The 26,753-nt window shown below is 45.2% G+C and overlaps 1 protein-coding gene across 5 annotated transcripts in view; it reads right to left on the bottom strand.

Moving 5' to 3' along the window:
* The window catches only part of TRAF3 (TNF receptor associated factor 3), a 119,852-nt gene that overhangs the window by 52,613 nt on the left and 40,486 nt on the right, over nt 1-26,753 (bottom strand). For all 5 annotated transcript variants that reach the window (XM_077323745.1, XM_077323740.1, XM_077323744.1 and 2 more), the window contains 2 exons: nt 4,286-4,404; nt 2,624-2,715 (listed from right to left, as the gene is read on the bottom strand). The gene's annotated coding sequence lies outside the window, so the exon portion shown is untranslated. The remainder of the gene's footprint in view (nt 1-2,623; nt 2,716-4,285; nt 4,405-26,753) is intronic.

Below are 26,753 nucleotides of genomic sequence, written 5' to 3'. Positions count from 1 at the left end.
GGGCCCTAATGGAAATAGAGCAATTCTACTGGGCCTGCAAAAAGGAGGTCCTCCACCAGGCATTTGGTTGAGGTTGACCAGAACCATGACCTTCCTCTGGGCCTCCGAGCGTCCCTCCCATGTAAACTTGGTCTGTATCATCCAATCACGGGGCGTCATTAAGCTGCAATGATCTTCTGTTCACTTCTGTTCCATTGTTCTACCATATTAGTGTTCTATTGTTATTACTGTTTATTACTACTGTTGTTATTTATAGCCACTGATTTCTCTGTACTGTTCCTGTTCTGCCAAGTTTCCGCAGGGCCTGCAAGAGGGAGCTGTTCCACCAGGCATTTGCTTGAGGGCGACAGACTGAGAACACCTGCTGGTCCCCCCCAACATCACACTGATCCATCGTTTTCTAGCACAGAATGAGGCTATGCCACCAGGTGAACTGGCAGGCCATATTTCAATATGACAAAAAAAGTGAGTACCTGGCAATGAAAATCTTTGCTTATTCAGAAGGAAACTGGCAAAGTGAATCCACTAAATCATTCCAGGCACCCTGATTTAACAAACAGCCATGTTTCTAGGAATTATTAATTGAATCTAAAATGCCTCTCTCCTGCAGCAACATTAATAAACCTTCTCAAATTAAAATCAAAATGGAAAGGGTTTTTTTTCTTCAAAAAATGCTGCTTGAAAAAGCAACATTCAGATAATGGACCATCTTATATTCTAACAGCCGCTTGTAGCCCACATCTGCGGATAGCTAAATCTACAGATCGGCACCCCGGGAAGGCTGACTCCTGAAGTTTGCAGAAAAATCTAAAATGTAAAAAAAAAAAAAAAATTAAAGGGAGGCTTATATCTCCCCAGAATAGTATTGCGTTGTCTGCGCATGCACAGAAAAATGCAATTAGGGTGTCACTTGAGCTCTGCAAAGATGCTGGCAAGCTGCTCCATGTCCAGTGGTGCTGGACGCTGGCAACTGCTTCAGGCCTGCAAGCAAAGGAGAAGGATGCTGGCAGCTGTTGAGGCTCCAAACACAGCAGGGAAGGATGTCGGCCACCACTCCAGGTCTAGAGTGGCAGCTGGTGTCTTTCTCTGCTGTGGCAAAGAAGGTCAATGGCCGCCACTCCAGACCCAAGGAGAGGCAGAGGCCACAAGCCGTCACTGAAGGCTTGGGTGTAGCTGCGAGCTGAGTAGTCGATGCTGGGGCTGGAATCTCACCAGCCTCAGTGATGGAGGAAGGGGAGAGACTATGGGATTCCCCCCTCCAGTCATGTGTCTTGCAGGCCCACCTCTTGTCTTACATTCTGATAGTGAAGTCAGATACATTTTTGAATACTTAAATTCAGTGACTAGAACTGTAAACAGTGAACAGAACATCTTGTTCAGGGTTAGAATTGTCCAGAGGATGTGACCACTGCCCCCTGTTGTCGTTCTTATTGTTTTACTGTTTAACTGGGTAAATTATGGGATTTTATTGTATTTTAATGTTTCATTCTGTAAATCGCAAGATCTGTTGGGGAGCGACGGTATATAAATTTAAAAACAAACAAAGAGGCAAAGAATAACTGTCTACATACCTTTAAAAGGGCCCAGTTTTTCAGGAAAATGTGATTAAAAAACAAAGCAAAACCAACACTGGGTGGTTTAAAAATCCAGAAATGATAAAAGCAGCACCTGTCGCTTTAAACAGATCCCTTCAGTGGCTGCTTGCCAGCTCCAGACTAGGAAATTTCAGGAGATTCTGTAGTAAAGTCTGAGAGCATGGAATGCGGGGAGGGGTGCGTGTGTGGTCTAAACCAGGGATAGTCAACCTGTGGTCCTCCAGATGTCCATGGACTACAATTCCCATGAGCCCCTGCCAGCGTTTGCATTTGCTGGCAGGGGCTCATGGGAATTGTAGTCCATGGACATCTGGAGGACCACAGGTTGACTACCCCTGTCTAAACAAAATATAAAGTCATAAAGTCCACCCTCCAAAGCAATCAGGACATTCTGTTGTTTGGAGACTGGTTGCAATTGTGCTCTGTATCCTGATCTTGCCCGGAGGCTGGCAACCCTAGCCCCAGCAGCAACCCCTGGGGGTCTTACGGGTTCCCACTTGTTTCAACCTAATGTTTTTGAGCTGCTTTCCACATGAAAACGTTTACCTGATTGTTTCGCAGTCAACGCTTGGGATTCATGAATACTTTTTCAAAAAGCAGTGCTTCGTTTTATTAATGTTTTTTTGCTAACCGCTTCATGAACAGGCAAATTTATTTCTTCTGCAGTAAGAGAGGATCAGCAGGATAATGTTTATGATCCCCTGGAATCCGCCACATCCTCCTTAGTAGGGCCACAGTTAAGCTAGCAATCTACGAATATTTAGTTCCTCATCTTTGCGGCTAAACACTGTCCCTTCATCTTTGTTTTAGCCTACGGTACTGCTTTCCACCAAACCCTCCAGTCTGTTGGAAATATTTCGAATTCTAGACCGATCCTCCAGTTTACATCAAGTGGTAGGTGATGCGGGGAAATTAAGAATAACCCATCTGCAGGCCAGAGCTGAGAAACACTGGCAATGAAATTTTAAACAGAGCTGATGATAGTTTAATATCCAAAGTTTAATATCCAAATATGCAGATAGTCTTACCTTATTGTGAGTTTTGAATGTGTTTCTGTCCAAATAGTATATTCTCTTGTTCACTGCAGAATTTGTTTTCTACCTTCAATTTTTTCTCATACCTGTCAAATGGGGGGAAAAAAGATATATATGCTAAGGTAGTATAGGGTGTACCAGTTTGGAGTGCCCTCTCTCTCAGCTATTGAGTAAATGTGCAATTTTGCTTGTGGAACGCTAACACTGCAATGCTAAGCAGGGTTCTATAGTATCACAGAATTGGAAAGGGCCATATAGACCATCTAGTCCAACCCCCTACTCAATGCAGGATTAGCCAACAGCATACATGAAAGTATCTGTCCAGCCACTGCTTAAAGGCTACCACCTCCATAGGCAGCCCATTCCACTGCTGAACTACTCTGATTTCCCCCCCCCTTGGATATCTAGCCATTCCACATGTCGTTTAAACCCATTACTGTGGGTCCTGTCCTCTGCAGCCAACAGGAACTGCTCCCTGTCCTCCTCCAAGTGGCTACCTTTCACATACTTGAGCAATCATGTCACCTTTCAACCTCCTCCAGGCTATCCTTCTAAGTCTTCTGGGGCTGAAGTGTCAGTCATTGAATCTAACTAAAAGTATGCCTGCTACACTGCTAAAGCAATAAAGGAAGTTTAGGTTGGGTCAAAAAGTTATGTCTTGCATACAGTTCCATTTCCCCAACATTTCTGATCTTGTCCCGCCCCTTCCCACCCCCAGGTTCTTCCATAGTTTACAATTTCCAGAAGTTTCATATCTCTAGTAGTCCCCTCAGCCAAGGTATCCTCTAATTTCCCCCTTAAGGGAGTGCAGCAGTTCACATCCTGAGAACAGAAGTGCTACAATCTTAAAAGGGGGCATGGGCAATGCACGATCCCGCGGGCTCCATTTTGGCCGCTCACAGGCACAGCTAGGAGGTAACGCTGTTCTCTATTATGGAACACTCTTCCAACATGTACCCAGCTGGTCAAGCATACACGTCATTTCCAGTGCCTGCTAAAGATATGCTTGCTTACTTAGGCTGTTGATTATGCGTGCTTTTGGTGGAGAGTGCAAGATACAAATTATTAAAATAAAGAAGTAAATCGACAATATATAGAATCAACCCTATTGGTAATTTACCAAAAATAATGTTGGTTTCAGTCTCTTTATGTTTTTACCACATATGTTTTCATTTGTTAGTCACCATGGTGGCTCTTACGAGGCAGGAAGGTAGGGTATAGCTTTCGTTAAATATAAATGAACTAGGGGCCAAGCCAGTTGCATTCAGGAATACAATGGGCGCTAGATTGGGTGGGGTGGAAGGACTCTGTGGATGGCCTCTCCCTTCCCCCCAGGATCTGGAAAGGCTGCAGGCAGCTGATAGGGAACTCACCGGCAGGGGCAGCTCTTATGCAGCACGGATCTGCAGCCTCCGAGCCTCGGAGGGAAGTGGAAGGAGGAGGGGTAGTCAGGGGTGGGGGACAGAAGGCTGGCTGCTGGACAGACAGGCAAGCCGGTTGGAGGAGAAGGCACTCAGGGGCAGGACAGCTGCCCTGAGTGGGTGTTAAGCACTGAGAAGCACTTAAGCCATGAGACACGTTCCTCCTCTAAGCCCTTACCAGAAATATATTATGTGGAACAGAGGAATGAATAAAATAAATAATATAGCAGCTTACCGGTATAATGGAAGCGGGAATGCACAATGACATTGACGTTTGAACACAGAACAGGCAACAGAAAAATGGACAGTGAATTGGTTCCGGCTTTATGCGGTCAACTGTTTGACTTCTTTACCCTAAAGGAGCAACAAAATCAAAAATTTAAAAAGTCACATACTGGAATTCAGTATTTCTAAAAAGTATATTGCTACATAAGAATACTCTATGGAGACTGAGATAATCATATTGCAGAAATTATACCTTCATACTATTTAAATTTGCAAGCAGAGCGGAGGTTTTTCGATGAACCAAAATCTTCCTCATCTCTTCCTTTTTTGTTATTTTATATTGCTGTATTTTATGATGCTCTGTGGACACTTAAATTTTAATCGCTTCCAAACACACTTGAGAGTCTTTTTATAGACCTACACAAGCAGAAAAAGCCTAAAAATCCACCCATTTCTAAGATGTAGATGACTACTTGTTATAACCAATGGAAAATTGTCACCTTCTGGGTGCTACTGTATGTACACTGGATTCCATTCCAAGAACTGAAAGGGACAAATTCACATAACAGGTCTCTTAATATTTTTTATACATATAGAGAGAGCCTCTTGTGGCGCAGAGTGGTAAGGCAGCCGTCTGAAAGCTTTGCCCATGAGGTTGGGAGTTCAATCCCAGGAGCCGGCTCAAGGTTGACTCAGCCTTCCATCCTTCCGAGGTTGGTAAAATGAGTACCCAGCTTGCTAGGGGGTAAACGGTCATGACTGGGGAAGGCACTGGCAAACCACCCCGTATTGAGTCTGCCAAGAAAACGCTAGAGGGCGTCACCCCAAGGGTCAGACATGACTAGGTGCTTGTACAGGGGATACCTTTATACATATATATACTGCCCCTCAGAATACCGTCTCAGGGCAGTTTACATAATTTAAAACACAGCAAAACCAATAAATTAATCACAATACCAACAAGTTAAAAATTATAAAATTAACCAACTGCAGTTGGTTATTATCACACCAGTTTTAGCGATAGTGAATCATTACCACGTTGGCCTACCTGATGTTGAAAATAAGGAGGAATCAAGGGGGAAACAGAGGGCAATGGGGGCAGGAGGGAGCCCCAAGATTTCATTGGAATTGTTGTTAATTAGCTGGCCTCAACCACAGTCCCGGTGAAAGAGCTCCGTCTTGCAGGCCCTGCAGAACACAGAGAGCTCCAGCTGGGCCCTGATCTCTCCTGGGAGTTCATTCCACCAAGCAGGAGCCAGGGCTGAAATGCCCTGGTTCTGGTTGAAGCCAGATGGATTTCCTGGCTCTCGTTGAATCCAGATGGATTTCCTTGGGGCCTCAGCTGATTAGCATTGCTCGATAGAATAGCTCTCAGGGGAACATATTCAGAGAGGCGGTCCCTCAGATACTCAGGGGCCGGACTCCGTAAGGCCTTGGAGGTTAAGAACCAGAACCAGAATTCAAACGGAAGCCAATGCAGCTCCCTTGAAGCCCCCTGAGCTCCCTGGAAATGGGGGAATGTCAGGAATAGTGAGATGTGACAGGGGCAATGAGAAAGCGGGTAAAAGAAAACCCAGAAGAAATAAAACCTTCCCCTTTTGCACAAGGCATTTCATTAGCAGATCAAGAGCCTGCATTGAGAGGCGGGAAATTTCCTGCCAATTCCCCCTTCCATGCCATAGTTCTTAACCCTTCCATTAGGTTTCTGAAGGTCCAACAACCTCAGACCGGCTCTTCAATGAGCACCGAGGACAGTGTGGGAAATCTATTCCATTAATTTGATCCATTTGCTTGTTCCATCCACAAATCTAGAATTAAAGGGGTCCTTGGAGCCAGTTTGGTGTAGTGGTTAGGAGTGCGGACTTCTAATCTGGCATGCCGGGTTCGATTCTGCATTCCCCCACATGCAGCCAGCTGGGTGACCTTGGGCTCGCCATAGCACAGATAAAACTGTTCTGACCAAGCAGTGATATCAGGGCTCTCTCAGCCTCACCCACCTCACAGGGGGTCTGTTGTGGGGAGAGGAAAGGGAAGGTGACTGTAAGCCGCTTTGAGACTCCTTCAGCTAGAGTAAGTGGCATATAAGAACCAACTCTTCTTCTTCTTCTTCTTCTTCTTCTTATCCACTGCAACACCTCTGCTCAATAAAGGAAAAGCAAAGCTGGCACATTTCTGACTGCTGGCCTCTAGCAAGAGGTCTACAAAACCTGTTCCACTGTAGAACCACCTTTACCATTTGGAAGTTTCTCCTAACGTTCAATTGAAAAAATTAACCGCTTGTAATTTAATTCCATTAGATCTAGTCTTGACTTTTGGAGCATCAGGCCAGGCCTTTGTCATCTTCCATCGGAAAGCGCTGAAGGACACAATCATGTCTCCTTTCAGTCTTCTCTAAACACTGTCAGATTTCTCAACTTTCCCCTCTCTTCGTTGGCCCCCTCCCCCCGAACCCACTCCACTTGCACATCTTAGAACTAGGCTAATTCTGCACATGGAAGATAATGCACTTTCAGTGTGCTTTTGCAGCTGGATTTTCCTGTGCAGAGCAGGAAAATCCACTTCTAAGGTGCCTTTAAAGAGCATTAACCGTTGGGTGCAGAATGGGCCCTAGACACAGTACTCTAGAAGAGTTCTGATTAGCACAGAGCAGAGTAGAATTATTACTTCTCGTGACTTGGGTAAGAATAATTATAATGAAGTACTATCGAGTCACAACTGACTTATCGCAACCTCTCACAGAATTCCCAAGGCAAGAATTGAACAGAGCCCGTTTGCCTCTGCATAGGAGCCATCGTCTTCCTTGGAGGTTTCCCATCCAACTACCAACAATGGCCAACCTCTGATTAATTCCAAACCATCATGAGCTCATGCTAGACAGGGCTATATGGGCTGCTACTTACCATGCTTTTATTATCATAGAATCATAGAGTTGGAAGGGCCCACACAGGCCATCTAGTCCAACCCCCTGCTCAACGCAGGACCAGCCCAAAGCATCCTAAAGCATCCAAGAAAAGTGTGCATCCAACCTTTGCTTGAAGACTGCCAGTGAGCATACCGCTGACTCCTGCTCATCTTGTGAGCACCCACAGGATCCTTTTCATATTCTGCATCCTGTACCTGTGCACCTGATTATTTTTGCCTGAACGCAGAGTTTTGCATTTCTTCCATTTTATTTGTTTCAGCTCAGCTTTCTAAACTAGAGTATTTACTCCAGAGAGAAGGAAGAAAAGAAGTAGCCTTACATTCAGGGTCATCTTCCTCTCGGCTAAATACTTAAAAGGTGTTAACTATCCCTCCAGGTTTGTACCATCTGCAAATTTGCCAGAAATTCTAGCCACATCCTAAATCCAAATTATCAAGAAGTTAAAGGGCACCGAGCCCCGAGATAAGGCATGAGACCACCTTCCAGTATGATGAAGTACCCACTAATAACCACTCTGGGAACAGGATTCTTCAGCCAGTCATGAATCCACCAGACAATACTGCTCTCCAACATGCATTTAACCATTTCACTGACCAAAATGTCATGGAGGGTTTTGTTTAGGCCAAAATGTCATGGAGGGTTTTGTTTAAAGCCTTGCTGAAATCAACTTCCTCTAGGACATTTGCAGTGACTTAAGGGATATGAAGCCTCCAGTGGGGAGAATCTAAAAAAAAACTCCTTCACACCACTCAACACATTTGCGACAATTAACACTTGAGGCAAGTACTCGCACCAGATATCATGTCACCAACTTAGAGCACGAAAAATATATGTTTAAATCAGACCTGAGGCAAAATGAGAGTCAAGCAGTTTCGCATTCCCTTTGTCACCCGTTCTCATTTCAACCTCCTTGCTGAAACACATTTCACTGTGGCTGGATTCATCACTGCCAATTTATAATATAATTATAATAATAACAACAACTTTATTTTTATAGCCCACCCTTCCTGGTTGGCTCAGTGCTGGTAACAACAAGCCTATGCATGTAACAAAGTTCTATTGATATCAATTAAACTTTTCAAATTGAATTAAAAATTAAATTTTATTAAATTTTATTATTCACTTATTAAACCACCTCTATTAGAGACTTGTAAAGGGAAATTTCATTTGTGCTGGACGGTTGGTTTGAGAATAGCTCAGTATTGGCTTTGTGGGGAGGGAGGCCAGGGGTGGATCAGTGTTCATTTCGAGGCCTCAACTGTAGCACTTGGCGGAACAGCTCTGTCTTGCAGGCCCTCCGGAAATGTTGAAGGTCCCAGACGGCCCTAATCTCATCAGGGAGCACATTCCACTAGGTGAGGCCAGGAACAAAAAAAGCCCTGTCTCTTTTGAGGCCAGTTTTATTACTTTTGGGCTGGGGATCTTGAGCAAGTTCTGGTCACTGGTCCTTGGTGCACTTTGGGAGGTATAACAGAATAGGCGGTTTTCAAGAAAAGAGAAAATCAGAAGTGGTTTCCCATTGCCTGCTTCTGTACAATGACTCCAGACTTCCTTGGTAATCTTGCATTCAGGTGCTGGCCAGGCCCAACCTGGGCTCCCCAGGTTACCCCTCTACTTTATTTTATGTCGCAGTATTTTACTACAAGAGCCCCTTGTGGCGCAGAGTGGCAAAGCTGTTTGAAGCTCTGCCCATGAGGCTGGGAGTTCAATCCCAGCAGCCGGCTCAAGGTTGACTCAGACTTCCATCCTTTCGAGGTCGGTAAAATGAGTACCCAGCTTGCTGGGGGGTAAAACGGTAATGACTGGGGAAGGCACTGGCAAACCACCCCGTATTGAGTCTGCCAAGAAAACGCTAGAAGGCGTCACCCCAAAGGTCAGACATGACTTGGTGCTTGCACAGGGCATACCTTTATACACATATATACCGCCCCTCAGAATACCATCTCAGGACAGTTTACATAATTTACCTTTACCTTTACCTTTTTTATTTTACTATAGCACTGCTTAGTCCTACCAGTAAACAAGAGCTGACATTCAGACTCGGAAACCACAAAATGTCGAAAACAATGAGTCGAGGTTCCTTTTTGCCTGCAGTCTGCAAGATCAAGAGAGACTGCTGCATTATTGACAAATTTATATGAACAACACTGCACCATGGAATGAGAATGCACAGCACATCGCATCTGCTTTGACATCACACTGGTTCTCACATTTCAGATGAGAGCATTACCATTTGTGCTGAAAGCTCTCAAAGAGGAAGTAGGACCAATGATCCACTTCATTCTCTGATTCAGGGATTCCCAACCAGGGATCTTGGGACCCCTGGGGGTCCATAGTAGTTCTGGAGGGGGTCCGCAGCCTTTCCCCTCCTGCCTTAATGTACTCAGCCACAAGCTAGGGAACTGGATGCCCCCCCTCCCAAGCTTTTCTCTTGTGGTTTCTGTGCCTGGGAGGAGGTAAGGCCTGCATGCCTACTCCCCCCTCAAACCCCCTAATATCTTTCCTCCTTCGGTCTTCTTCCTCAAACCTGTTTGTTAATGTAGGTGGTGATGTCACTTCTGGTGACACGGCGCTTCCGGAGGGGTAGGGCAGGGAGGCATGGCCAGCTAACATCACTTCCGGAGCTCCTTGAAACCTAAGAAATTGTTTCAGGGGCTCCTCCATGGTCAAAAGGTTGAAAAAGGCTGCTCTGATACTTTTCTTTACCTTTCCCCTAATGGCTGCCTTACTAGCCTGCCCATGGCTCACAGCCTGGGATAGCCCAAATTTCCAAGATTACCAGGTCTCAGAAGCTTAGTGGGGTCACTTCTGGGTAGTCATTAAATGGGAGACTACAAAGGTATACAAGGGCCATGTCACAGAGGAACGCAATGGCAAATCACCTCTGAATATCTCTGGCCTTGAAAACCCTACAGGGTCAGCTGTGATGAAAGCAACAACAAAACCTGTCACACATGAGCATATAATGTATTCTACCTCTGCAGCAGAACCTATTGATCTGCTTCAGTATGAAATGTGTGATATGGAAATCTAATAAAACCAAATGTTATTATAATATATACACCTTTTAGCATAGATTGCTGGTTAACAAAACCTAAAGAAAGGCAATCACATGCATTCTCTAGAACAGTGGTCCCCAACCTGTGGGCCGCGGCCCGGTGCCGGGCCGCAAAGGCCATGGCGCCGGGCCGCGGCTCCCTCTCCCCGCCGCCCCCCGCAGTAAAAAACTTCCCAGGCCTCAAGGAGAGAGGGAATCAGGGCCAGGCCGCGCGGCCGTGCGGGCCGATGCGCGGGCGTGGCCCGTGCGGGCGCGGCCCGATGAACGGGCATGGCCTGCGCGGGCGCGGCCTGATGCACTGCCGGTCCCCAGCCTCAGAAAGGTTGGGGACCACTGCTCTAGAACAGAGGGCTTCCTTGCCTTCCTCCCTAAATCCTGCCTTAATGGACTCAGCCACAAGCTATTCCTAGCACCGTTGTAAAACTAGGGAACTGGAAACTTCCATTGACCTGGGGGGAGTGGGGGGGCTTGCATGGTTACCATGCCTGTGAAATGGGGTGAAACGTGGATGCCTATTCCTTCTTCAAACTTCCTCCTTTCAATATGCTCCCTAGTCCTCTTCGGGCGAGGCAGGGGGCATTGCCAGTTGACATCACTTGCAGCCCCATTCCGAGGCTCCTCAAAATCTGATAAATACTTCAGGTTTGGTGTAGTGGCTAGGAATGCGGACTTCTAATCTGGCATGCCAGGTTGGATTCTACACTCCCCACATGCAGCCAGCTGGGTGACCTTGAGCTCACTAAGGCACTGATAAAACTGTTCTGACCGGGCAGTGATATCAGGGCTCTCTCAGCCTCACCCACCCCACAGGGCGTCTGTTGTGGGGAGAGGAATGGGAAGGCGAATGTAAGCCGCTTTGAGCCTCCTTCGGGTAGGGAAAAGCGGCATATAAGAACCAACTCTTCTTCTTCTTCAGAGGCTCCTTCACGGTCAAAAAATTGAAGAAGGCATCAACATTGACATTTCAAAGTAGTCAAATCACAAGCCTGATTTTGCCTGACGTCCTGACAATGTGGTGTAGCGGTTAAGGGTGGTGGACTCTGGAAAACCAAGATTTTCATTCATTCATTCATTCATTCATTCATTCATTCATTCATTCATTCACCACCACACTCCTGCAGGTTTAAAATATGGTGTAGCAGTTAAGAGTGGTGAACTCTAATCTGGAAAGCCAGGATTTTAATTTAAATATTTATTAGTTGATTTATTACCTGGCACTCCCGGACTATCTGGCTCATGGTGGGTTACAATAAAAATCCCCACAGTAAAACATAAAAATCCCAACAACAGCTATCCGGTCCCCAAGCCCCCATCCACCACCAAACCCAACTGACCCCCGGCATATCCTGTACCTCAGGGGGGGGGGGGGATAAGTGGGGAATATAGTATGATATTATAGCTATGGTGAGGAGGGCCAGAGATGGAAGTTGTTCTGGCCTCAACCAAAGGCCTGGTGGAAAAGCTCCATCTTGCAGGCCCTGAGGAAATGAGAAAGCTCCTGCAATGCCCTCAGCTCTTCCGGGAGCTCATTCCACCATTTTCTTCCACCTTGCGGTGTTTACCTTGATTCCCCACTCCTCTATGTGATGTCTGCTGGGTGACCTTGGGCCGGCCCCTGTCCTCTCAGAACTCTCTCAGCCCCATCTCCTTCACAAGGGAGAGGAAGGAAAGGCAATTTGTAACTTGCTTTGAGACGCCTCAAGGTATAAAACCCAACTCTTTTTCTTCTAGTTCCAACCATCCCGTTCCCCTGCTGAACAAACGTAGGCAGAGAAAGTGGCAGGAACCAGCCACAAACTTCACAGCATGCTGGGTCAACAAAACAGCCCACTTTCTTTCCAGCACCTTTCCACCTAGTGAGGCGCAATGGTCTAAGTCAGGGATAGTCAAACTGCGGCCCTCCAGATGTCCATGGACTACAATTCCCAGGAGCCCCTGTCAGCGAATACTGGCAGGGGCTCCTGGGAATTGTAGTCCATGGACATCTGGAGGGCCGCAGTTTGACTACCCCTGGTCTAAGTAACCAATGATAATGTAAATTCGTGATATTTTAAAAAAATATTTAGTTACCGTTCTTGTATGACAAGAACTTCAGCATTACAAACTTGCAAGCCAAGAAATAGATGATCTTATTTTCAGATAATTTCAGCAGTATGCCCAAATATGTACTTTGGTGAGGACTACAAAACATTAGATTCACGCTGGTTATCAGGACTGTCACTACCCCCGCCCAGTTACACACAATTCAGATTATGGGGATTTCTAATGCTGTGACAGGAAGTCATGGGACCAGTGTACTGGGCAGTGCTTCATTTGTCAGGTTTGAAATACCCTCAGGGGGAAAGTCCATGGTTAAGAAATGTGTAGACAGCCTGCAGGGCTGACCGCACAATTTGATACCTAACGTTCCTCAGGTCATAATGAAACAGAAAATGGAGGTACAAGACGGTATTGGGTTCGGAGTATCATAATCAATTCTCCCTTTTTTCCATACTTAGTTTTCAGATTTTGAACTATTTTCCAGCAAGCTGAAGAACTTAGAAGTTCCTAGAACGCCTGATGTATTTCCCAAGAATGCCTACTTTATTTTCCCTTACTTCCTTCAAAACTGAGTGGGTGAATTGAGCTAATTTTCCCCCCAGTCTTAATCAGATCTTCATCAGACTGTGTGCATGTTTAACAGCAGGAGGAAGAGCAGAAAGGCAAAAGAAGAAAAATATCACAAAACACAAATTACATAGAGCTCATAAAGGTAAAGGTATCCCCTGTGCAAGCACCGGGTCATGTCTGACCCTTGGGGTGACGCCCTCTAGCGTTTTCATGGCAGACTCAATACGGGGTGGTTTGCCAGTGCCTTCCCCAGTCATTACCGTTTTACCACCCAGCAAGCTGGGTACTCGTTTTACCAACCTCGGAAGGATGAAAGGCTGAGTCCACCTTGAGCCGGCTGCTGGGATCGAACTCCCAGCCTCATGCCCAGAGTTTCAGACAGCATGTCGGCTGCCTTACTACCCTGTGCCACAAGAGGCTCTTATAGAGCTCATAGGTAAAGGTATCCCCTGTGCAAGAACCGGGTCATGTCTGACCCTTGAGGTGACGCCCTCTAGCGTTTTCATGGCACTCAATACAGGGTGGCCTTGCCAGTGCCTTCCCCAGTCATTACCATTTTACCAACCCCCCCCCCCCCCAGCAGCAAGCTGGGTACTCATTTTACCGACCTCGGAAGGATGAAAGGCTGAGTCGACCTTGAGCCGGCTGCTGGGATCGAACGCCCAGCCTCATGGCCAGAGCTTCAGACAGCATGTCGGCTGCATTACCACCCTGCACGACAACAGAGCTCATATCTAACTCCAAATAGCACCCTAAAAGATATAATGCACAGATCTACAATATGAAGCTGGAGACAAACCCAAAGGAAGTTTCAGGTTTCACAGAAAAATCTGAAACTTAAATAAAAATTAAAAAATACATTGAGGGATTAAAATCTCCCCATATAATAAAATACCTGTACATTTAAGCAAACCTGGGGAGTGAGGGAAAACCCAGAGGACAAAACTACCCTGTAAAGTTCCTGTTGCTTCCCCCTGTTATGTCCTCTGCGGGAATAGGGCTAGCAAGAGGCAGGCTTGCAGCAGCCACTCAAGACTCAGCACCAACACAACTGGACACAACCCAGGTTGGCACTGTATAGCAGGAACTGGCCCACCTTCTGGCATCAAGGAACTTGGGCAGATTTTGCTGAGGAAGAGCTCCCAGGGAGGAAGAGGAAAAGCTGAAAAGGGTGGGCCATATGAAAGAAGGATAATTGACGGGTGGGAAAGAAAAAGAAGCATAAAAACAGGAGACCCTATGGGATGGGTATCTAAATTATGGCTCTCCAGATGTCCATGGGCTATAATTCCCATAAATCCCTTCCAGAATGTGCTCATGGGAATTGTAGTCCATGGACATCTAGAGAGCCACAGATTGGCCACCCCTGCCTTTTAGGGAAGGGAAATGCAATCGTGGGGAAAGGGAAATGAAATCTCCCAGTCATAGCCACACATGTGCACACATGAGGTTCCATTCTTGTTTCCTATAATCCTCAACATATCATTATGAACCTGTCTGACCACTATGGTCATTTTCTGATATGCTACTTTGTATGGTCCTGTCTTCTGCAATTAAGTGGGCGGCAATCCCAGAGAGAGCTGTCTTGTCCGCCCCCTTCTGTTGTAGTCTTCATGGATGCTTGAACAGGGGGTTGGACTAGATGGCCTGTATGGCCCCTTCCAACTCTAGGATTCTATGATTCTATTCTATTGAAGCTGATCCTGCATTGAGCAGGGGGTTGGACTAGATGGCCTGTATGGCCCCTTCCAATTCTTGTGATTTTATGGTTCCACGATTCTCCATGCAGGTTAAAAACTTTTTTTGTTTTCTTTTGGTGTTCCATTGCTGATCCCTCTTTCCTGCCCTATGTTCTGATTTTAATCTTTATGTTTTCATATGTGTATTTTAGCCTAGACTTAATTATTCTTTGATTGTAATGGTTTTTAAGACTTTTAAAAATTATCTATGTTTAGTCAGCTAGCTTACTTGGTTGGCCTGATGAGGGTAGGAAGGCAGGAAATAAATTTAGTAAATAAATTCAGCTTTCTTCCTCAAGAGTAACAGGGTATCACCACTGGATTTTAACATAATTTTGTCGCCCAGGCAATAGTTGGAAATGTTCATTCTGATGATCTTTTAATTCTCAGTGTGAATTTATCTATTCTGATTGTAACCTGCCTTCAGATTGGTTTTGGAGAAAGAAAAGCTAAAAATGCTCCCTCTTAATTCACTAATTCGGCACCTCAATCAAGCAAAAACCCCTTCTTTCCTTCCACCTATTCTTTTTGTTTTAACTACAGCAACACCTTTGCAGGTAGGCAGAGTTCTTTGGCACCTGGGTCAAAAACATCGAGTGCTCATATTGTCTTGCACAGGTGAGGCCAAAAATGTAAGAGGAAAACGTAATGGTTCCGTCTCCTTCCATATGGCCCTTCTTGCCAACTACCGTCATAAGGAAGTCATCTGCTGGCTATCCCACCGCTTAGGGTGGCTTGTCTAGTGGAACAGAGCCTAAACCTTTCCCACTATGGCACTGGGACGAGGGAGGGGGGCTCTTCCTTCAGGAGGTACTGCAAAGCTTGAAGGGGTCTCAATGGCAGCCAACGGCGGGGGGGGGGATTTGGGATTTACAGTTTTATTTTTGGTTTTTGCTGGGGATGTTTTAACTATCATTGTAGCCTGCTCTGAACCATACTATTACTACTACTACTACTACTACTACTACTACTACTACTACTACTACTACTAATGTTATTATTACTAATTATTATTATTATTACTGTTATTGTTAATGTTATTGTTATTATATTTCTAAACTGCCTCTCTCCCATAGGGCTTGAGGTGGCTTACAATATGGGATATATGAGGAAGAGTGGGATATAAATGCACTTAATAATATAAAAAAAATAAACAAATGCTCTGCCCATCTTGCAAGGCACAGTCTCTTAATTAAACCACAATGACTGGTCTTGACCAGTTTCCAAAACATATGCCTGACAGATAAAGCCAAGTACGCACAAGAACCCTAGCTTTCCATGTATTTAATGGCAACATCGAAAGACCTTTCATTTCTGTTGTCAGAAGCAGCAGAGGACGTCTTTATACCCCACTTTACCATAAAGAGTCTCAAAGTGGCTTACAACTGTATTCCCTTCCTCTCCCTGCAAAAGGCAGCTTGTGAGGTAATTGGGGCTGAGAGAGTTCAGAGAGAACAGTGACTGGCCCAAGGTTACCCAGCAGTCTTCATGCGGAGCAGGAATAGGGAATCAAACTCGGTTCTCCAGAGTAGAGTCCACCACTTTTAATTAGTACACCACGCTGCTGGTGGATGGTTGGTCTTTTTCGTCCTTAGCCTAACAATCTAAAGTGCTACAGGTCCTGCAGCAGCTTCACAGAGACCCCAAATTGTCCAGCTTGGCGTTCCTCGCCTGAAAATGTTGGATTACGGTCCATTCTGAGGGATGTAGTGATTTTTCTTCCCAGCAAGATGCCTTTTAACGTTTCAGCTTCAATAACCAAGTGACTGAAAAGATGTTCTAACAAATGAAACAATTGGATTTCTTCAAAAGGGAACCTTGATCCTTCCACTGATTCAGAGAAAACTTAAAGAACTATTACGGATGCTTTTTTTTTTTTTAGATGCAAGCATCAGAGAGAGCAGCACATTAAATTGTGTCGGGGGAACACTGAAAGTTTTCTTTGCACCAACCTAACAAGGGAAAGAGGAAAAACATATTTAACTCATGCCTGGGATTTTTTTTTATCCCATTTCTGTACCAAAAAAAAAAAAAAACCCTCAAGGTGACACACAAAATTAAAGTAATAAGAGACATGGTACCAAAAATAATCAAACTAAAAAGTTAGCCAAAATGTAGATCATAACCAACTACTAAAGTTCTAGAACAGAAGCGACATCAAATACCCCGGAAAAGGCTTCCACATTACACCAGGGAAAACCAGACAGAAAAAGGCCTGCTGAGAACCAAAATTCCATGTAGGCAGTCACAAGAGAAAAACCCTGTCAAGTGCCACCACTGAATAAACCTCCCCTATCACTGAGGCAGCCCTTTACAGATGGTGTCCTGGATGAACAAAAACATGCTCGCTTATCGCAGTTCCACTTACATACGCGCTAAATATTACCCCCACCTCCCTCCTGCTTCCTTAGATCAGTGGTTCTCAACCTGGGGGTCGGGATCCCATTGGGGGTCGAATGACCCTCTCACACGGGTCGCGGCAGGGCAAGAAGCTTGGCTGGGGGGGGGAGGTATTGCCACTGTTGTCACTCCTCCTGCAGGCGCCCACGCTCAGCCACTATTAAAGAGTATGAAGGGTCGCAGCATTAGGAAGGCCTAAGACCATCCTTGCAGAGCCATCTATAGGTGCCTGGGCTGTGAACTACCCAGTTGTTAACGACCAAGGCAAGGGCATCTTCAATGGTTGCTCCTTCTCTATGGAATCAGCTCCACTGGGAAGTTCATGCTTTGAAGGATCTTCCAGCCCTCTGAGGGGGGGGCATGTAAAGCTGCTCTGTTTTGTGTGGCCTTTGGTTAAAGTTACTAGCTGGGGAGCTGGACGGTTGTTTTAATTCCTCCATCATCCATCCACCCACAGGAAGAGCCAGCAATCAGGTCAGCCAGCCTTGTTTGGGGGGCTGAGAGGAAGGCTGGGAGGCCACCGCCTCCCCGGTGCCCATCCAGAATAGCAGCGGCAGCCTTGTTGGGCAGGGAAGGTCCCACAAACAACTCCTCCCGGCCCCAATGACCTTGCCATTGCCTGGCCAGTTTGCAGCTGCACCCGCCTGGGTCAAGGGGGCAGGAAGGTCTCATTCTCATGGACTCCTCCTCCCGGCCCCAATTGCACCTTCCAGGGTCGGCGGAAGGAAGGCCCCACGGCTGACTCCTCTCAACCCCAACAGGCATGCTTATGTTTCTGCGGTTTTGTGTTTACTTTAAAAGAAACACAAAACTACAGAGATACAAGCATGCTTGCCCTTACTCACAGCTACAGCCAACTGGGGACACTGAACCCAGCAACACCTGCAAAGTCATCAAACTGCTAAGGTCCACTAGCTGCACCGCAGGCGTTGGGAGTTCACACGCTAACCCTGGGCAGTAAGTTATGCGCCAAGTAAAGACCAACACTCCAATTTCAAACCAAAGAAGTATATCTTGCATCTCACCTCCTTTTGTAAAAGAAATGAACACAAAGAGAATAGGAGAATATCACCTAACAAAACGAGGTAAGAAATCTATCCCATCCTAACAGGTGTACATATCACAGTCAATCTCCATATTGTTCAAAGATCGATTTAAGTATGCAAATGCAGCTGAATAATACACATTTCCCCTACAGAATATGGCTTCCAGCTACTCCACAGTGAATCAAACATTCTCCTAAAAGTTAAGTGTTCATTCATTGCTTGCAATTGCAGTATACAAAAATACAGACACTCTCTTCTATCTATATAGTTTGATGAAAGGAGGAAACAATATTTCAGATAATTGAGCTACGAGTGGACAAAATACTCTGCTGATAATTAGAGGAAATCACCTAACCCTCATCAATCTGCATTCAAGGATAGTTTTGCATTGAACCTCACGCAGGTACCAATCAAAGGAGATCACCAGAGGCTATGTACTGCACAATAATCCCATCTATTGTGGAAAATCAACTTATTTGAATCAGAAGAACTGCAGATTTCAAGAACAGTCCATAATAGCTATGCAAAAAGATAAATATAAAAGCACTTCCCTAAGCAACAAATTGAGGAGTAAGGCATCTCCAATACAGCTGAAGTCTTTTTGTTAGAATTTCAGAACACACTTTCTCCAGATCTACTCCTTAATCACGTCCAATATGTAATCAGGTAACTTAATTTTTAGTATTTAGGAGACTTAACCCAGAAAACAGTTGCACTTACCTGTAACTGTTGTCCAAGAATTTTTTCTGTGTAGACACACAGACTATTTCGAGGTTGCCTGTATATGGTCTACAATTTCCATGGTGTTCTCCACTTGTAAAAGAACTTCCATTCCTCCCCCATCCCCCCATCCCCAATTATGCTCCCTGCACTTTAGGGATATGTGTGGAGGTATGAATGCCACCCCCCCAGAATTGCAGCTCATCTCCAAAAGAAAGACGTTGGTTTCCCTGGAGGAAATGAATGCTTTGGAGGATGGCCTCCATGGTGTACTCCACTGAGGTTCCCGTCCTCAGCACTCGACAGGTATAAAATGGCCTTCATATGCATCAAATTTCAAAATGTTTGCTTACTTTTCATTGACCCACTTTCATTGGCTAGTCTTTATTTCCTTTTTAAAAAATCCCACTTAAGGAGAGACAAACAGGAGAGTAGAAGAAGAGGCATTTCCAACAAAGTCCTACAGCAGCGGTCCCCAACCCCCAGGCCGGGGACCAGGCTGTGGATCAGTCGGTACCGGGCCGTGGCTCCTCCTCACCCTCCTCCCCGGCTGCTGACTCGGGGACTGCCTTGCCACTCTTCCGCCAGCTCATTTTTGGTGTTCTCCAGTAGCCGCCATGGCTGAGGCTCCCCCTCAGCGTGGCATTGCACAGCTGCTGCTGGCAGCGCCCCCCAGTGGGCGGCGGGAAGTCAAGGGAGCCAGCAAGAAAGCAAGTGGAGCAGGGGCTCAGCCGACGGCAACATCCCTCGGCAAAAGACTACCCCCCCCCCCGGGCTTCAGTAAAATTGTCAAGTGTGGACCGGTCCCCGGTGGTAAAAAGGTTGGGGACCACTGTTCTACAGGGCTTGTAAAATGGTACTCTTCCACCAGACCTATGGTTGAGGCCAGGCCAAATGAGAACTTCTATATGCCTCTTCTTCCGCTATTTGAGGTTCCCTATTCAGGAGATATTTTTACCACCACCACCACCATACTGAACTTACCAGCTATAGTCCAGTGGCAATTGAATAAATTGTATTTTATTACATTTTTACAAGAGTTTTATTGTTTTGAAAATGTAGATCACTGTTGTGAACCATCCTGAGTCCACCATTGGGAAGGGGCAGTCAATAATTAAATTATACATTAAAACAAATAAGAAACTGGAGTTACCAGAGATGTGCTAGCTATGCCCTGACTTTCCCGATTTGACTTTGGCAACCAAGTTTCCATGGTGGAAATAGAAAAACAGAGATCTCTTTATCACAGTTTTGAGCACTGTCTGGCTTAAAATACGGTACCAAGCAGCATGACATTTATATGTACTACTACTGCCATATTTTAATAAATACCGGTTTTAAACTTTTAATGCCACGAGACTTCTGACATACTTTACAGTAAATCACTTTTATTTAAGTTACAGTTCTGGTATAGTTCATACTCGCTACAACCACGGAACACTTTAGTCATACTGTCAGAGGAAGCTCGTTAAATATATGGATTTCTTTGTCTCCTTTTGCAAATCGGGCATCTTTAGGATCCAAGCCAGTGGCTGTTTAGATTTTACAGGCTTTGGATCCTTGGGTGGGTCAGGTATGAGGCACGGGAAAGCAGCAAGAAGGCCCTTAAACATGAAGGAAGTTTCCATCCACCCCACACAGTTCTTATGAGAAAGACATTAGAAAAGAAGGCAGACGCAAACAGACTAGAAGAAATGTAGAGCATAATACAAGTTATTTCCTGTTCAATCAGTCAGTTTATTAATGTGGTACTAGACCAGAATTGAAATTACGGTACAAATATACTTGAAGTACTAAGGCTAAAATTTTTTTTTAAGGATTCCAAACTATAAAAGTTAAATTAAAATACAATACTCTCTTTGCTCCAGATTCGCCCAGGTCTTCCTTATTTTAGCCACCCTCCATGCAAATTTAGCCACGGCAGAGATTAGTTCAATATTTTTATCAGAGGGTGTGTGTGAGATGAGACCAGCCTGTCAATTGAGAACCAGTAGATCAAGCTGATGACCTTTTTACTAATCAAAATTTTTTTGAGAAATTGCTATTTTATTCTTGTCTTGATGTTGGGACAACTCAATAAAAGGTGAAACATTTAAAAATGTATATTTTTATCAGACAGCATGATTGTAAGCCATGACATCTTTGGATAATACAAGTTATTTTAAAGTATAATGGCACCTGCTAGCTCTGATTTGGGTGACCCATGCTAGCCCTATCTCATCAGCTCTCATAAGCTAAGCTGGGTCAGCTCTGGTTAACATTGAGATGGGAGAGAGGAAGGCAATGATAAATCACCTCTGTTAAGTCTATCCAGTTGCCATGTTAACTGTGACTTGAAGGCACTTTGCATACACAAAGACACTGCTCAACATGGTGAGGGAGAAGTGGAACTTGGGCAGGCTGAAGCATTTCACCCTGGAAAAAGGGAGAAGGAAGAGCACTTCCACAGACAGTCCAGCAAAACTACACCAGTCAATCTATTAAATCAGGGATAGTCAAACTGCGGCCCTCCAGATATCCATGGATTACAATTCCCATGAGCCCCTGCCAGAGAACGCTGGCAGGGGCTCATGGGAATTGTAGTCCATTGACATCTGGAGGGCCGAAGTTTGACTACCCCTGTATTAAGGCAAGGAGACAAAGACCCCACAGAAGTCATTCCACCACGCCAAGATGGACATTAGATTGTTTCTCTTGAAGCCAGGTCGCTCGTACACGTGAAAAACTGCTCTGAACAATGAAGGGAATGTCAAAGGCTGATTACAATATATGGGATATGAAGAAGAGTTGGTTTTTATAGGTTGCTTTTCACTACCTAAAGGAGTCCCAAAGCACTTTACAATCGTCTTCCTTTCCTCTCCCCACAATAGACATCCCGTGAGGGAGGTGAGGCTGAGAGAAATCTGACAGGACTGTTCTGTAAGGGCAGTGACGAGGCCAAGGTCACCCAGCTGGCTGCATGTGGAGGAGGAACGAGGAATCAAACCTGGCTTGCCAAATTAGAAGCCGCCACTCTTTACCATGACCCCACGCTGTCTCTTTGGGCTTTTGCTGGGGTAAGTCTGCATAGGATTGCACTATAAATGCGGAATTCTCATGCCATTCTTCAGGGCCAGTAATTGTCGCTACCAAATTTGATTGACATAAAGATGGTGGCTTGGCAAATGAGTTTTGAAGCCAGGATGTGTCCCCTGTCCCTACCTTTTAACACATTAACAGCCGTTTGGCATTTAATAATGACTTCTTATCCTGAGGGTAATCATACGTGAAGATCTCCACAAGCTACTCCAGCAATATTGTTAGAATCACTTAAGGGTCCTTGGGGATTTCTGCTGACAGGGATTTGTCTGGTATTATTACACAAAGCTGTTCAAGGATCGGCACTCGATCCATATCAGTCTGGCTTCCGCCCTGGCCACGGGGTGGAGACGGTGTTGGTCGCTTTGCTGGATGATCTCCGTCGCCAGCTGGATAGAGGCGGGTCAGCCGTGCTGGTCCTTCTGGATCTGTCGGCTGCTTTCGACACCGTGGACCATGAGATATTGGGCCACCGCCTCGCCGGTACGGGGATACGGGGTACAGCCTTGCGCTGGATACGCTCCTTCCTCCAGAACCGGACCCAGAGGGTTGCAGTGGGGGATGAGCTCTCGCGCCCTTATGGACTCCCTTGTGGGGTCCCACAGGGCGCGGTTCTCTCCCCCACACTATTTAACATCTTCATGCGCCCTCTGGCCCAGCTGGTACGGAGTTTTGGGTTGGGCTGCCATCAGTACGCTGATGACACCCAGCTCTATCTCCTCATGGACGGCCACCCAGACTCCCCCCCGGAACCATTCGCCAGATGTTTGGAAGCAGTGACAGAATGGTTTGAGCAGAGTCGCCTGAAACTCAACCCCTCCAAGACGGAGGTCCTGTGGCTGGGAAGTAGGGGGCGGGAACAGGAAGCGCATTTACCCACCCTGGCAGGGGCGCATCTTACCATCGCGTCCCAGGCCAGAAACTTGGGTGTGACCATTGATGCCTCCCTGACTATGGAGGCGCAGGTCAGGAAAGTAGCCGGCCAGGCATTTTTCCATCTTCGCCAAGCCCGGCTACTAGCGCCCTACCTGTCCCCCGAACACCTGGCCACTGTGATCCATGCAACGGTCACCTCCAGATTAGATTTCTGTAACTCGCTCTACGCGGGCCTATCCCTGTCTCTGATCCGGAAACTCCAGCTGGTACAAAATGCAGCCGCTAGGGTCCTCACCGGCACACCTTGGAGGGCCCACATCCAGCCTGTGCTGAGGCAGCTGCACTGGTTACCAATTGCTGTCCGGATCCGGTTCAAGGTTCTGGTTCTAACCTTTAAGGCTTTACGCGGGCTGGGACCCACATACCTGAGGGACCGCCTAGTGCCCTATGCCCCCCGCAGGGCTCTGCGCTCTGCGAGTGAGAATCTTCTGGTCGTTCCCGGCCCTAGGGAAGCACGCCTAGCCTCGACCAGGGCCAGGGCCTTTTCGGTCCTGGCCCCCACCTGGTGGAATGAGCTCCCGGGTGAGCTGCGGGCCCTGCGGGACCCTTTAACATTCCGCAGGGCCTGCAAGACGGAGCTCTTCCGCCAGGTCTATGGTTGAGGCTGGGGCTGCCGGGGTACATCGACTGCTCTCCCCCGGGCTTCTTGAACATCGTTGACCTCCTTCTCCTCCACCCCCCCCTTTTTTAGGAATGGGGGTAGGAAGGGGATCTTATTATTGTGCTGCCATGTTGTGACATTTTAAAGTCTTTTAATGGGAGTTTTAATGGGTTTTTAAGATATTGTAACCCGCCGCGAGCCATTTGGGAGTGGCGGGAAATAAATCGAAATAATAATAATAATAATAATAATAATAATAATAATAATAATAATAATAATAATAATAATAATAATAATAAAGATATTCCAAGTTGCATATACGCAGCAAGTTCGAATTGGGAAACAGCCAGATCAAAAAGGTATCCAGAGGACATCCACCATTTTGTGTTGTTGCAGCCCAGCAGAGTCTGTGGAAATAGCAAGGCAAAAATGTGCTGCCTCAGCTGCATCTATTTTAGTGGGAGCCAATCCACATTTGCAGGTTCCTTCAAATAACCTACACTTTTTAACATGGATAGTAATGAAGTTGAATGCTAGCCCAGAGATGGACCTCTTTCCATTTCTTTTCTCAGCTGGCAACACAGCCTTGAGCTCCTTGCTCTTTTCTTCTTTTAAATGTAAGGATAATTAGTTATCTTACAGAACATCTTGTTGATTCTACAAGTCACATAATGGTAAACATAAGTACACAATGCTTGTCTACTTGTAAATCCACTAAAAAAAATTTGAATGGAAGCTTGACTTCATTACATTACCAACAATACAGCAGGTCAACTTTATATCGTATTCCTGAACATGAGCTCCCAGAAGAGCCGTGGGCCCTGCAGGAGCTTTCAGCATTCTTCAGGCCCTGTAAAACGGAGCCCTTCCGCCAGGTCTATGGTTGAGGTTGGTAGGGACAGGGTGGTTGAGGTTGGTAGGGACATCTACATGGCCTCCCTTCCAGGAATCGACGGTTGCTAGTAACATATGCACCCTCTTTTCTCCATCTCCTCTTGAGATGCTTTTGGATAACTGAGATTATTTGAGCCACTGATTCTCCACCGTGTATCTTTTTGTAGTTCGGTTAATGACTGTGATATTTATCTGGGATTTTAATTGGGGTTTTATGGGGTTTTTTACTCAGATGTTGTAACCCAGGGGTAGTCAACCTGTGGTCCTTCAGATGTTCATGGACTACAATTCTCATGAGCCCCTGCCAGAAAATGCTGGCAGAGGCTCATGGGAATTGTAGTTCATGGACATCTGGAGGACCACAGGTTGACTACCCCTGTCGTAACCCACCACGAGTCGTCAGGGAGTGATGGGCAATAAATCTGATGATGATGATGACGACGATGATGACGATGATGATGATGATCATCGTCATCATAAACCTACAATTCGGGGCTTGGTGCTTACAACTAGTGCCGAAGCAAAATTTAAGAGACGGTAGAAAATATGCAGTGCTGTTTCGCACTAACACACAAGGGATATCCACTGTTCCTGCCAACACTGCAAAAGGAAAAAATGTTAGCAGACAAGGGAGTAGCTGAAAGCAAAAGGTTATTTTTTTAAAATAAATGACTATTTTTTTAAGTCCTTCACAGTTACTTAACTCAAACCATTATGAAGGCGAAAAGGAGAACAATTACAAAGGCAGAATAGCAACACATACATGAAAGAATAATGCTTTTTCAACCATCTTTACATGATGGTGATCAAGATGGAAGGTACCTCCAGGGTCATCAAGTCAAATACACTGCAGAATGCAGATAGTTTTGCATTTCCTGCATTTGGTAGGGAACTGGACTATTTATTTATTTGCATTTATATACCACCCTTCCTTACGGCTCAGGGAAATTGACCCGGGAGGTTTTGTTTTAGCAGCAGTCATCATGTATACAAATACCTTTGAAACTCTTCCAATACCTTTGAGAACTAGGTAATATTCTCAATAGCATATTCTTAGGGTCCACATGAATGAACTTTAATACATTTTGTGTTGTTCCATGTATTTTCTTCAAGAATTTTGTACTTGTTTACAAGTCTACCACATATAGAATCATAGAATAATAGAGTTGAAAGGACCTCATGGGACATCTAGTCCAACCCCCTGCACTATGCAGGACACTCCCATCCCTATCGCTCATCTACTGTAACCTGCCACCCCTTTGCCTTCACAGAATCAGCCTGTCTATCAGATCACTATCTAGCCCCTGTTTAAAAATTTCCAAAATGGAGAACCCACCACCTCCCAAGGAAGCCGCTGAGAAACCGCTCTAACTGTCAGGAACTTCTTCCAGATGTTTAGATGGAATTTCTTTTGAATTAATTTCATCCTATTCGTTCTGGTCTGTCCCTCTGGGGCAAGAGAGAACAATTCTGCTCCATCCTTCATATGGTACCCTTTTAAATACTTGAAGATGGTTATCGGATCCCCTCTCAGTCATCTCTTCTCTAGGCTAAACAGACCAAGCTCCCCCAGCCTTTCTTCATACGCCTTGGTCTCCAAACCCCTCACCATCTTTGTTGCCCTCCTCTGGACACATTCCAGTTTGTCTACATCCCTCTTCAATTGGGGTGACCAAAACTGAACACAGGACTCCAAGTGAGGCCGAACCAGAGCAAAGTAAAGCGGTATAAAAAAGCGGTATAAAAAGTTCTATCTATTCCTTGCCATTTCCAACATTTTCCATTATATTTTTATGCATTTTCTCAATATGCCATCTTAAAAACACTTTTTATCTATTCTCTTACATCGGACTGGCTGTAAACTTAATTTATTTCTCCCATAACAGTTCCCATTATGACATAAGTATTTGCTGTTTAAAAGTTTGTGCCCCTTTAATCATGCATTTTTCACTTATTCTTCTGTTTTAAATATAAGATATATATAACATATCCATTGTAGCAAATAATCTTTTTATTTAATAATAATCGTCTGTTCAAACTCAGGCTTTTCCCTTAAAGTTCAGTTGTCCTTATTCATGTCTAATTGTATTACTTTTTTGTGCCATGGTTATTTTGATTATACATAATCAAAACCTTCTTCTAAACCTGATTCCAATTTCACTATACTTTGTTTAGGATCTTTGATCCAATCTGTAATCCAGACCAAGACAGCCACTTGGTAATATAACTTTATGTTTGGAACTGGCAATCCTCCACTATTTTCTCATCTTGGGAGTAATGTGAAGTTTATCCTTGGTTTCTTGCCTCTCCCAAATACATGTGCTTCTGTCTTTGCCATTATGACAAAATGCTTTCATATATATAAATTTAACTTTGGAAGTACATTCATTTTTATTGCTGAAATTCTGCCCAACTAGGAGATTTTAACCTTTTTACATCTAGACAAATATTGTATCAATATTTAAAAGATTGC

Source organism: Paroedura picta, chromosome 2 (genome assembly GCF_049243985.1).
Source record: "Paroedura picta isolate Pp20150507F chromosome 2, Ppicta_v3.0, whole genome shotgun sequence".
Taxonomy (NCBI): Eukaryota; Metazoa; Chordata; class Lepidosauria; order Squamata; family Gekkonidae; genus Paroedura; species Paroedura picta.
The sequence above is the reverse complement of the archived record's forward strand: the minus strand, read 5'-3'. Positions and strand labels throughout refer to the sequence as shown.